We start from the raw sequence: 14269 nt of genomic DNA on the forward strand, positions 1-14269 counted from the left end.
AGAAAGACGACCAAAGTGCAGATGCTTCAGTCCTTCTTAAAAGGGGAACAAAACTATTCATAGGAGGGGTTATGCAGACAAAGTTTGGAGCAGAGACTGAAGGAATGGCCATTCAGAGCCTGCCCTACCTGAGGATCCAGCCCATATATATATATATATATAGCCACCAAAACTAGACAATATTGATGAAGCCAAGAAGTACATGCTGACAGGAGCCTGATACAATCATCTCCTGAGAGGCTCAGTCAGAGTGTGCCAGAGGTGAATGCTAGCATCAAACTATTGATCTGAGATCAGGGTTCCCGTTGGAGGAAGTAGAAAAAGGATTGAAGGAGCTAAAGTGGCTTGCAACCCCCCCCATAAGAACAATACCAACCTACCAGAGTGCCCAGTGACTAAACCACTACCCGTAGACTACACATGGACAGACCCATGGCTCCAGCTGCATATGTAGCACAGAATGGCCTTGTTGGACACCAATGGGAGTAGAAGCCCTTAGTTCTGTCAGTGCTGGACCCCTCAGTGTAGGGAAATATCAATGTGGGAAGATGGCAAGGTAGGATGGTTGGGGAGGGGAGCACCCTTATAGAAGAAGCAGAGGGGGATGGGATAGGGACTTATGGACAGGAAGTCGGGAAAGGGAATAACATTTGAAATGTAAATAAAAGACATCCAATTAAAAAAGAAAAAAAGAAAAGTAGAAAGAACGTTTTTTTGACACTGGAGTAGAATCTAAACAGTGACCCAAATCCCAAAGTGTTCACCAAAATTACTTAAAATTTTTAGTGAGGAATAAAACTCTACTTTTGTCCTTTAAAAATTTGAGTATGGACCCGCGGATCCCGGCCTGCAGCAGCTCTCTGCTCCCAGACCCCGTGGGAGAGATACCTTACAGCCTGGTCAGGTGGGCACTCCTGAGGCTGCAGAGCGGAAGAGACCACCAACACTGCCCACCCCTGCCCACATCCCTGGCCCAAGAGGAAACTGTATAAGGCCTCTGGGCTCCCGTGGGAGAGGGCCCAGGTGAGGCAGGAGCCCTGCCTGAGACACCGCTGGAACCTGAAGGAAACAGACCAGATAAACAGTTCTCTGCACCCAAATCCCGTGGGAGGGAGAGCTAAACCTTCAGAGAGGCAGACAAGCCTGCGAAACCAGAAGAGACTGTTCTCTACACACTTTGCTGATTCCAGAGGAAAACACGAGGCCATCTGGAACCCTGGTGCACGGAGGCTCCCTAGAAGAGGCGGAACAGATCTTCCCGGTCGCCACCTGGAGAGCCCGTGGGCAGAACCCGTGAGCGAACTTGAGCCTCGGGACCACAGAGGAAAACACCGGAGGCCATCTGGAACCCTGGTGCACGGAGGCTCCCGGAAGAGGCGGCGCAGATCTTCCCGGTTGCTGCCACCGCAGAGAGCCCGTGGGCAGCACCCCGCGAGCGAACTTGAGCCTCGGGACCACAGGTAAGACCAACTTTTCTGCTGCAAGTGACCTGCCTGGTGAACTCAAGACACAGGCCCACAGGAACAGCAGAAGACCTGTAGAGGGGAAAAGTTACACGCACGAAAGCAGAACACTCTGTCCCCATAACTGGCTGAAAGAAAACAGTAAAACAGGTCTACAGCACTCCTGACACACAGGCTTATAAGACAGTCTAGCCACTGTCAGAAATAGCAGAACAAAGTAACACTAGAGAAAATCTGATGGCGAGAGGCAAGCGAGGAACCCAAGCAACAGAAACTAAGACTACATGGCACCATCGAGCCCAATTCTCCCATCAAAAAAACATGGAATATCCAAACACACCAGAAAAGCAAGATCTAGTTTCAAAATCATATTTGATCATGATGCTGGAGGACTTCAAGAAAGACGTGAAGAATTCCCTTAGAGAAACACAGAAAAACATTAATAAACAAGTAGAAGCCTACAGAGATGAATCGCAAAAATGCCTGAAAGAATTCCAGGAAAACATAAATAAACAAGTAGAAGCCCATAGAGAGGAGACACAAAAATCCCTGAAAGAATTCCAGGAAAACACAATCAAACAGTTGAAGGAATTAAAAATGGAAATAGAGGCAATCAAGAAAGAACACATGGAAACAACCCTGGATATAGAAAACCAAAAGAAGAGACAAGGAGCTGTAGATACAAGCTTCACCAACAAAATACAAGAGATGGAAGAGAGAATCTCAGGAGCAGAAGATTCCATAGAAATCATTGACTCAACTGTCAAAGATAATGTAAAGCGGAAAAAGCTACTGGTCCAAAAACATACAGGAAATCCAGGACTCAATGAGAAGATCAAACCTAAGGATAATAGGTATAGAAGAGAGTGAAGACTCCAGCTCAAAGGACCAGTAAATATCTTCAACAAAAATCATAGAAGAAAACTTCCCTAACCTAAAAAAAAGAGATACCCATAGGCATACAAGAAGCCTACAGAACTCCAAATAGATTGGACCAGAAAAGAAACACCTCCGGTCACATAATAGTCAAAACACTAAACGCACAAAATAAAGAAAGAATATTAAAAGCAGTAAGGGAAAAAGGCAGACCTATCAGAATCACACCAGACTTCTCGACAGAAACTATGAAGGCCAGAAGATCCTGGACTGATGTCATACAGACCTACAGCCCAGGCTACTGTATCCTGCAAAACTCTCAATTAACATAGATGGAGAAACCAAGATATTCCATGACAAAACCAAATTTACAACAATATCTTTCTACAAATCCAGCACTAAAAGGATAATAAATGGTAAAAGCCCAACATAAGGAGGCAAGCTATACCCTAGAAAAGGCAAGAAACTAAATTGGCAACAAAACAAAGAGAAGAAAAGCACACAAACATAACCTCACATCCAAATATGAATATAACAGGAAGCAATAATCACTATTCCTTAATATCTCTCAACATCAATGGCCTCAACTCCCCAATAAAAAGACATAGATTAACAAACTGATAGGCAATGAGGATCCTGCACCTACAGGAAACATCAGAGACAAAGAAGACCTACCTCAGAGTGAAAGGCTGGGAAACAAAACAAATGGTCGGAAGAACATTGGAGCACATTCTAATATCAAATAAAGTCAATTTTCAACTAAAAGTCATCAAAAAAGATAAGGAAGGACACTTCATATTCATCAAAGGAAAAATCCACCAAGATGAATTCTCAATCCTAAATATCTATGCCCCAAATACAAAGGCACCTACATAAGTAAAAGAAACCTTACTAAAGCTCAAAATACACATTGCACCTCACACAATAATAGTAGGAGATTTCAACACCCCACTCTCATCAATGGACAGATCATGGAAACAGAAATTAAACAGAGACGTAGACAGACTAAGAGAAGTCATGAGCCAAATGGACTTAACGGATATTTATAGAACGTTCTACCCTAAAGCAAAAGGATATACCTCCTTCTCAGCTCCTCATGGTACTTTCTCCAAAATTGACCATATAATTGGTCAAAAACAGGCCTCAACAGGTACAGAAAGATAGAAATAATCCCATGCGTGCTATCGGACCACCACGGCCTAAAGCTGGTCTTCAATAACAATAAGGGAAGAATGCTCACATATACGTGGAAATTGAACAATGCTCTACTCAATGATAACCTGGTCAAGGAAGAAATAAAGAAAGAAATTAAAACTTTTAGAATTTAATGAAAATGAAGGTACAACATACCCAAACTTATGGGACACAATGAAAGCTGTGCTAAGAGGAAAACTCATAGCGCTGAGTGCCTGCAGAAAGAAACAGGAAAGAGCATATGTCAGCAGCTTGACAGCACACCTAAAAGCTCTAGAACAAAAAGAAGCAAATACACCCAGGAGGAGTAGAAGGCAGGAAATAATCAAACTCAGAGCAGAAATCAACCACGTAGAAACAAAAAGGACCATAGAAAGAATCAACAGAACCAAAAGTTGGTTCTTTGAGAAAATCAACAAGATAGATAAACCCTTAGCCAGACTAACGAGAGGACACAGAGAGTGTGTCCAAATTAACAAAATCAGAAATGAAATGGGAGACATAACTACAGATTCAGAGGAAATTCAAAAAATCATCAGATCTTACTATAAAAGCCTATATTCAACAAAACTTGAAAATCTACAGAAATGGACAATTTCCTAGACAGATACCAGGTACCGAAGTTAAATCAGGAACAGATAAACCAGTTAAACAACCCCATAACTCCTAAGGAAATAGAAGCAGTCATTAAAGGTCTCCCAACCAAAAAGAGCCCAGGTCCAGACGGGTTTAGTGCAGAATTCTATCAGACCTTCATAGAAGACCTCATACCAATATTATCCAAACTATTCCACAAAATTGAAACAGATGGAGCACTACCAATTCCTTCTATGAAGCCACAATTACTCTTATACCTAAACCACACAAAGACCCAACAAAGAAAGAGAACTTCAGACCAATTTCCTTATGAACATTGATGCAAAAATACTCAACAAAATTCTGGCAAACCGAATCCAAGAGCACATCAAAACAATCATCTACCATGATCAAGTAGGCTTCATCCCAGGCATGCAGGGATGGTTTAATATACGGAAAACCATCAACGTGATCCATTATATAAACAAACTGAAAGAACAAAACCACATGATCATTTCATTAGATGCTGAGAAAGCATTTGACAAAATTCAACACCCCTTCATGATAAAAGTCCTGGAAAGAATAGGAATTCAAGGCCCATACCTAAACATAGTAAAAGCCATATACAGCAAACCAGTGGCTAACATTAAACTAAATGGAGAGAAACTTGAAGCAATCCCACTAAAATCAGGGACTAGACAAGGCTGCCCACTCTCTCCCTACTTATTCAATATAGTTCTTGAAGTTCTAGCCAGAGCAATCAGACAACAAAAGGAGGTCAAGGGGATACAGATCGGAAAAGAAGAAGTCAAAATATCACTATTTGCAGATGATATGATAGTATATTTAAGTGATCCCAAAAGTTCCACCAGAGAACTACTAAAGCTGATAAACAACTTCAGCAAAGTGGCTGGGTATAAAATTAACTCAAATAAATCAGTAGCCTTCCTCTACACAAAAGAGAAACAAGCCGAGAAAGAAATTAGGGAAACGACACCATTCATAATAGACCCAAATAATATAAAGTACCTCGGTGTGACTGTAACCAAGCAAGTAAAAGATCTGTACAATAAGAACTTCAAGACACTGAAGAAAGAAATTGAAGAAGACCTCAGAAGGTGGAAAGATGTCCCATGCTCATGGATTGGCAGGATTAATATAGTAAAAATGGCCATTTTACCAAAAGCGATCTACAGATTCAATGCAATCCCCATCAAAATACCAATCCAATTCTTCAAAGAGTTAGACAGAACAATTTGCAAATTCATCTGAATAACAAAAACCCAGGATAGCTAAAACTATCCTCAACAATAAAAAAGGACTTCAGGGGGAATCACTATCCCTGAACTCAAGCAGTATTACAGAGCAATAGTGATAAAAACTGCATGGTATTGGTACAGAGACAGACAGATAGACCAATGGAACAGAATTGAAGACCCAGAAATGAACCCACACACCTATGGTCACTTGATTTTTGACAAAGGAGCCAAATCCATCCAATGGAAAAAAAGATAGCATTTTCAGCAAATGGTGCTGGTTCAACTGGAGGTCAACATGTAGAAGAATGCAGATCGATCCATGCTTATCACCCTGTACAAAGCTTAAGTCCAAGTGGATCAAGGACCTCCACATCAAACAAGACACCCTCAAACAAATAGAAGAAAAACTAGGAAGCATCTGGAACACATGGCACTGGAAAAATTTCCTGAACAAAACACCAATGGCTTATGCTCTAAGATCAAGAATCGACAAATGGGATCTCATAAAACTGCAAAGCTTCTGTAAGGCAAAGGACACTGTGGTTAGGGACGAACGGCAACCAACAGATTGGGAAAAGATCTTTACCAATCCTACAACAGATAGAGGCCTTATATCCAAAATATACAAAGAACTCAAAAGTTAGACGCAGGGAGACAAATAACCCTATTAAAAAATGGGGTTCAGAGCTAAACAAAGAATTCACAGCGGAGGAATGCCGAATGGCTGAGAAACACCTAAAGAAATGTTCAACATCTTTAGTCATCAGGAAATGCAAATCAAAACAACCCTGAGATTTCACCTCACACCAGTGAGAATGGCTAAGATCAAAAACTCAGGTGACAGCAAATGCTGGCGAGGATGGAGAAAGAGGAACACTCCTCCATTGTTGGTGGGGTTGCAGACTGGTACAACCATTCGAAATCAGTCTGGAGGTTCCTCAGAAAATTGGACATTGAACTGCCTGAGGATCCAGCTATACCTCTCTTGGGCATATACCCAAAAGATGCCCCAACATATAAAAAAAGACACGTGCTCCACTATGTTCATCGCAGCCTCATTTATAATAGCCAGAAACTGGAAAGAACCCAGATGCCCTTCAACAGAGGAATGGATACAGAAAATGTGGTACATCTATACAATGGAATATTATTCAGCTATCAAAAACAATGACTTTATGAAATACATAGGCAAATGGATGGAACTGGAAAATATCATCCTGAGTGAGGTAACCCAATCACAGAAAAACACACATGGTATGCACTCATTGATAAGTGGATATTATTAGCCCAAATGCTCGAATTACCCTAGATGCCTAGAACAAATGAAACTCAAGACGGATGATCAAAATGTGAATGCTTCACTCCTTCTTTAAAAGGGGAACAAGAATACCCTTGGCAGGGAAGAGAGAGGCAAAGAGTAAAACAGAGACTGAAGGGACACCCATTCAGAGCCTGCCCCACATGTGGCCCATATATATACAGCCACCCAATTAGACAAGATGGATGAAGCAAAGAAGTGCAGAAGTGTAGATCGCTCCTGAGAGTCACAGCCAGAATACAGCAAATACAGAGGCAAATGCCAGCAGCAAACCACTGAACTGAGAATAGGACCCCTGCTGAAGGAATCAGAGAAAGAACTGGAAGAGCTTGAAGGGGCTCGAGACCCCATATGTACAACAATGCCAAGCAACCAGAGCTTCCAGGACTAAGCCACTACCTAAAGACTATACATGGACTGACCCTGGACTCTGACCTCATAGGTAGCAATGAATATCCTAGTAAGAGCACCAGTGGAAGGAGAAGCCCTGGGTCCTGTTAAGACTGAACCCCCAGTGAACTAGACTTTTGGGGGGAGGGCGGTAATGGGGGGAGGGTTGGGAGGGGAACACCCATAAGGAAGGGGAGGGGGGAGGGGTATGTTTGCCCGGAAACCAGGAAAGGGAATAACACTCGAAATGTATATAAGAAATATTCAAGTTAATAAAAAAATATATATATAAAAAAATGTTAAACACAAAAATATGGATACTGCTTGATTAACAAAAAAAATATTGAGTATGTCCTTGGATAACTGTAACTCAAAATACACACACACACACACACACACACACACACACACACACACACACAAAGAACAAACAAAAAAATTAAGCTGTGCTTTTCTGAATGATGCTATTGCAAATGTTTAAATTTATGAAGCTAATCTAGGACTATGGATAACTCAGTGTGGTGTGCTGAAAAGAGACAATCAAGGGAATGTGGCTTAAAAATTCCTGGAATAAAAAATGTAAATGATAAAATAGTCTTCTTAAAAGGAAAAACAAAGAGATTATTATCAAAAGAGTTAAAAGTAATCAACTAGTTTTATGAATATTTATCAATTTACTCTGCTTTATTGTTGTTTGCTATGTGTGTGGTTAGTCTCATTTGCACAGGAGTGCACCAAGTGAAAAGCGGGGATGCTGATTTGCAGCTGGAAAACTACCAGGTGACAGAAGAGAGAGCGGCCACAAAGAAGAGAAGTAGACATGTACTCATCAATAAAAATAAAACAGAGTACTAAGCACCATTTGTCAATTATTGGAGTGGATGTTAATCTTCTTATTGCTATGGTTCAACAAGTCTTTGGCAGTTAAAAAGAGATTTTCCAAAGGGAAGAGCAGTGTGCAGGAAAGTATTCCAAGAGGGGGAAAGGGTTCAAGAAAATGAAGACCAAGGAACGGAAACCGAGTTTCACTCATGAGGAAGGAGTGATTGAGTATGTCTTCGCATGGATGAAGGGCTTCTATTTGGAAGATGATAGTTTGTCTTACACTGAAAACAGAATGGGTCCACCTGCTTACTCGTAAGCACGACAGGCTTGAGCTAATGAGCAGAGGGGCATTCTGATAGTAAGGAAGTCACTCTGGGTGTTTTTGGAAGGTCCTTCAGGAAAAACAGTCTCTTGCTTTTCTCTGATCCATTATGCCTTGCCTGACTGCTGATGGAAAGCCTGCCTGAACGGAATCATTTTCCCCTACAACTTTCTTATGTAAGGCTCTCAGCTTAAATCAGGGTAGGTGGGGGGTGAGTGGGTGGAGCAAGTGCTATAATTCTATACCAGCTAAAATCATTAAAAAATTGTACGTTACATGATCTCATTGAAAATCACTACCCATTGATTAAAATTACCTTTCTATACAAAGTACTTAATAAAGTAAATTGGAGTGGCAGTTCCACCTGTTCTTGTAATATGAAGAATATTGTTTTCAAATGTGCATCATTAATAGGGCTATGAAGAGAAAACACATAAATTTGGAAATAAAAAGAGCATCCTGAAGCCTGTATTATAATAACAAAGTAAGTTAATAAACCTTAGAAATCCACATAAATATAACAGCAAGTTTCATATTTATCATAGTGGTTAATATTTAGAGCCAATTAAAATTTAAGGCTCATATTATTTGAAAGGAGAATTTCTTTTCTGAAAAGAAAAAAAAATTACTTATGAAGCCAAGGAGATACTTCAGCCACTAAAAGCATGGCACTCAACAGAAGTCTCCTATAAAGAGATTATGGAGAGTGAAGTGACATAAAGTTTAAAGAGATCAGTATCTTTTTCAAGAGTATAAAAAATGGATGTTTGCACATAAGTAATTAGAGACATTTTGATGACCTCCCTTCCCCAAGGTCTTTGAAAGGGAAACTATTTGGAAGGATTGAAGCTCTAGTGTTCATGTGTGTGTATATGAGTATGTAAAAGTGTTCACATTCATATGGTTGCCAGAGGCCAATACTGGGTATCATCTTAATTTTTACAATGTGTGTCTCTCTGAACTTGGAAGTTTGGCTGTATTAGCATGCCAACAAGCTGTGAATCACACTATCTCTGCTTCTTCAGCCTTGAACATACAGGTACACAGTTCTGCTCCTGACATTAATGTGGATGCTAGAGACCCAACACAGGTCCTTGGGTTTGCATGACAAGTACTTTACCAGATGAATCAAGCCCTCAGCCCAGGGCAAGGTTCTTTATGTCATCTTCCCATTCTGTGTTGGCTGCTGACTTTGATTAAACTTTCTGCAAACAGACGATCCCTGAGCAGCCCTCTCTAGCCATACATTTCAATAAGAAAAATGACAGGGTAAAGATTCCCATTATTCATCTAACTTAAAGTGTAAAATAGCTCCTTTTCACAGAATTTTACTCTATAGAAAGCAAATATATCATTTGGTCTAAGGTTACTGAGGGCCAAATATGCTACATATGTATAAAGAACAAGGAAAGGATTATTTTTAGAACTGAAAGTAAACAATGAATAAGAACCGTAAAAACTGAAGTTAGTAGAGTTAAGCGTATAAATTGAGTTTTCAAAATATCTTTGCATATCATAATTGCATGGAATATATTTTCAGGCTCTTTGAGAAAATCATTTTGTTTATCGTCCTCAGTATAAGATCCTTTTTCCCTCTCTTGGATAGGGAAATTCGCGTAAGCCTCTCTTCCTGATTTAGAGAGCTTTCATGAGGTTTAGGCTTTGGGCGTGATTGAAGATGTTTCAGAGCCTGGATTTTAGCAGTCCTTGGTAATTACTTCTGAAAAGCAATGACTATTTCCTCCCGTTTCTGAAAAGGTATAAATCTTGATGCTATCGGTTATTTTGTTTGCTGAAACACTAGAGGACTTAAGCAAAGAGTCTGGTTTTAGGCTACATGGGCACCAAGCTTCAGTTGTACATTAACTATGGCTCATGTTTTGAACATAAGTATGTATAACAAGTTGATTTTCAATATTCAAAATTAATCTATGGACTTCAAGATTTAAAAACCTGTTGATCTGTAAGGTAATTAGAAATATGTTCTGTTAAAGGCCACTGGAAGGGGAGCCTGGGAGACTGCTTAACCAGGCATAAGGACGACCTGGGTTTGATTCTCAGAGCCCATGAAAGAAATTCAGGCAAGGTGGCTATTCCAGATTGCTTTTCTATTACTGGGATAAAACTCAGATCAAAGGCAACTAGTAAAAGAAGGGGTTTACTTGGCCTGTAGTTATAGTCCACCATGGAAAGAAGCCACAACAGAAAATCAGCAGAGGTACCTGGAAGCGGGAACTGAGGCAGAGATCAAGAAAGAACACTGCTGACTGGCCTCATCTGGCTTGTTCCATTACCTCATTTTACAGAGTCTGGGCACTTGTTACTTGGATGTCCTAAGCCACAGTGGGCTGGCTGTTATACAGAAAGAGCAATTAGAAAACGCTTCACAGAGAAATCTACAGATTTAACTGATGAAATTGAGTGAGTAAATTGAAACGTCATTTTCTACACTGAGAGTAATTTTGGATTCAGTTGACACAAACTGTGACATAAACCCATGTAATTTTGATACACATACGCGCGCGCGCGCGCGCGCACGCGCACACACACACACACACACACACACACACACACACACACACTTAAACTTTACCCTTAACATCTCACGTTATTACAATATAAAACAGTCTGTTTACATGCCACAGTCTTTAAATACTTCAACACCTTAAAGTCTAAGTTATCTTTAAAAAGTTACGTATGTAGGAATACACACATAGGACAATAATGGCAGCAATTAAAAGAAACCTTGCCATAAGTTTGAAAGAGAATAAGGTAGGTGTGCATGGGAGGGCTTGAAGGAGTAAAGAGAAGGGGTAATGTGGCAGTTATATTATAATCTCAAAACATTAAAAACATTTAAAAACTCAAGGTCATCTTATGGTGGGCTTCCGAAAAATCTAAGTTATGTTATTTCTTATTACAACGAGCAAGAACTAGGGCACAAATAAAATCAAAGCAACTCGCAATCCAAGTCAAGCAATATTAATAGGTCGCTATCCAGCATGAGGAAATCTCTCGTTATATTTTGGGTTCTAAAAGGGCTTGGGTAGCCCCTCAACATCTCCATCTCTGTGACTCAGGGTACACATGGCTTATCTGGGGGATGCAGATACAAGTTGGCTATCCCCCCTCTCCCTCCCTCCCTCTCTCCCTGGATAGTTACTCCGTAACATTGGCATCTCTGATATATTAGACTCTCCGGTACACCCCAGGCTCTACCTTCATCTCTGACATTGTGGCTTCCCCTAGTGGTAAGCTTCAGCTGTTCCTAAAACTAGTACCACGTAGGGAACTCTTACACAATGCCAAGTTTGTCTCCCAGTTTCTGTGTGATAACCAATGACACCATGACGGGAACCTCCCCAGGAAGTTTCACTTTGGTGATACTCTTGTTTAATTAACTAGAGATGGTTTTTAAGCTCTAGCTAACCCACGTCCATTGTTCCCGTTAAACCAAAGAAGGCTTCCCTTCCACATATTCTTTTTGGTTGTTGTTGTTTTGTTTTCTTGTTTTTCGTTTTTGATATTTTATTTACTTAGATTTCAAATGTTACCCTTTCCGGGTTTCCCGTCCAAAAATCCCCCTATTCCATCCTCCTCCCCCTGCTCTACGAAGTGTTTCCCCCATCCACCCACCCTTCCTGCTTCCCGGCCCTGACATTCCCCTACACTGGGGCATCGAACATTGGCAGGACCAAGGGCTTCTCCTTCTGTTGGTGCCCAACAAGGCCATCCTCTGCTACATATGCAGCTGGAGCCATGGGTCTGTCCGTGTGCACTCTTTGGATGGTGGTTTAGTCCCTGGGAGCTCTGGTTTGTTGGTATTGTTGTTCTTATGGCATTGGAAACCCCTTCAGTTCCTTCAATCCTTTCTCTAAGTCCTCCTTTGGGGACCCCATTCTCAGTTCAATGGTTGGCTGCGAGGGTTGGCCTCTGTATTTGCAATGCTCTGGCAGAGCCTCTCATGAGACAGCTATTCACATATTCTTAATTCAAATATTTCATACAGGTGGCACTGAGAGAGTACTTAGAGGACTCTCACCCTTCTTTCCAAAACTTTACACAGGAGATCATCACCATCTGCATTTCTCTCACTATTCTTCACTTTTAAGCTCTCACACAACAGCCCATGAAGCTCTGAGCACTCAATGACCTTTGCAGCCTAAAGTTACAAATACAGCCACTACATCCCCTCTCCAAATACCCAATATGTTCCACGTCCATTACAGCAAGATCTCACTGTCTGGTATCAATTTCTGCCTGGGAGATATAAGGATAATTTATTTTAGCTTATAGTCCATCATTGAGGAAAGCCAAGGCAGGAACTGAAGTAAAGACCTTGGATAACTACAACTGACTGATTTTCTCCCTCTAGTTTACATTGCGAGCCTCCTTACACAACCCAAGCCCACCTGTGTAGGAACAACACCTTGAGAATGGCCACTGTTTGTGATTCTTTTGCTGGGGGTGGGCACAGTCCAAAAAGCACCTGAATTTGATGGTCAATATGATTGGTTGTATCTCTACAGGAGAGTAAACACAAAACACAGTGGGGAAAGTCCACACCTGTGCTGCCCTTAGAGGACGCTGAATGAGAAACTGCACAACATACTTTGAACCTGCTGAGTAGAAGATTCACAGACGCTTTTAGTTTCTGGAAATTCATCAAGCTGCGCACTTTGGGTTTGTTTATGAGCAGGCAATTTTGACTACCTAACTTATCTTTTGACAAAAAGCTTATTAAGCCCTCATTCATTAATAATATTAGATGATTTTGTAACATATGCTACAGAAGAATTATTGAGACCAATGGAATAACAGTGTATATTTGGGGAAACTATCATCATTTTTAATTATCAGACCTAGAAATTTAATTAGATTTATACTTCATTCACACACAGTGAGTTTCTACTTAGAACTTCCAAAATAGTGAGTGAAGCAGTGTAAATGCTAAGTGTTAAGTGTAGAGAATGCTTATCAGCTTCTTTAGAGTTTACTGTAGTTCTCTCTTGTTTTCATCTAATGAGACATTTGGGAAATGCATTCATGTACTTTCATGTGGCAATTCTTTGATCATATTGTCTTGCAGAGAGTCTTCAATTACTTGAATGTATTGATTCATTTATGTTGTGATTGACAGGTATTTAGTGTGCTTTTTAGCTTTTGTCTAAGAATAATGTTTCTATTAACATTTTACACATTTTGATCTTCCATTTTGTAGGCATGAACTTTTACAGATTTATATGAAATACTGTGTTTTAAGGATATGTTTTTGTTTTGTTTTATATTGTTTTGTTTTTCGGAGAGAGAGCAATCTCATGATGTCTATCTGGGTAACCTCAAAATTGCTATGGATACCAGACTGACCTCAAACTCCTAGAGAGATCCACCTGCCTCCCCATTAAGTGTCAGATTTAAGGTGTGTGCCACCAAATCTCACAGAATATGCATTTTAACATTAAAAACAAATCAGATTTTCAAAAAAAATTACAGAAAATTTGAGTTCCCTTTGCTAAGTCTTTGCTGACATTGCTACTTTGAGATTTTTTTTGCTACATATATTTTATTTCTTGCCCCAAATAGCTAGATAGGTAGAAAAGAGAAAATCAGAAGTTTGGGAGGAAGTAAGGCTACAATAATGTTTTATGATTAAAAATGGGTAACAACTAAAATTTCCTAATGCAATAACATTACCTTCTTAAGATTAAAAGGCATACTGTGTTTAATGGTTTCATTGCATGCTATTAATTGAAAAATTAAAAATAAGCTCACTTAAAGATTATAAATTTAAGTCATTAAAAATAAACATATGATTTTATTATTTAAGTCATTAAAAATTAAACATATATGATTTTATCATATATTCAAGAATATTGTTCCTAAATTATCTTAGATTCTCTATGCAAATTACAGAGCATGTATTATATGGGAACTGCCTAGACATCATTCTGTATTAAGCTTTAGGTTCTAAATTTAATGAAACACATACACTGTTGCATTCCAAGATCTTAAATACAGGGTCCTGTTACTATAAATAATGCATCTG

Source organism: Rattus rattus, chromosome 2 (genome assembly GCF_011064425.1).
Source record: "Rattus rattus isolate New Zealand chromosome 2, Rrattus_CSIRO_v1, whole genome shotgun sequence".
NCBI classification, from domain to species: domain Eukaryota; kingdom Metazoa; phylum Chordata; class Mammalia; order Rodentia; family Muridae; genus Rattus; species Rattus rattus.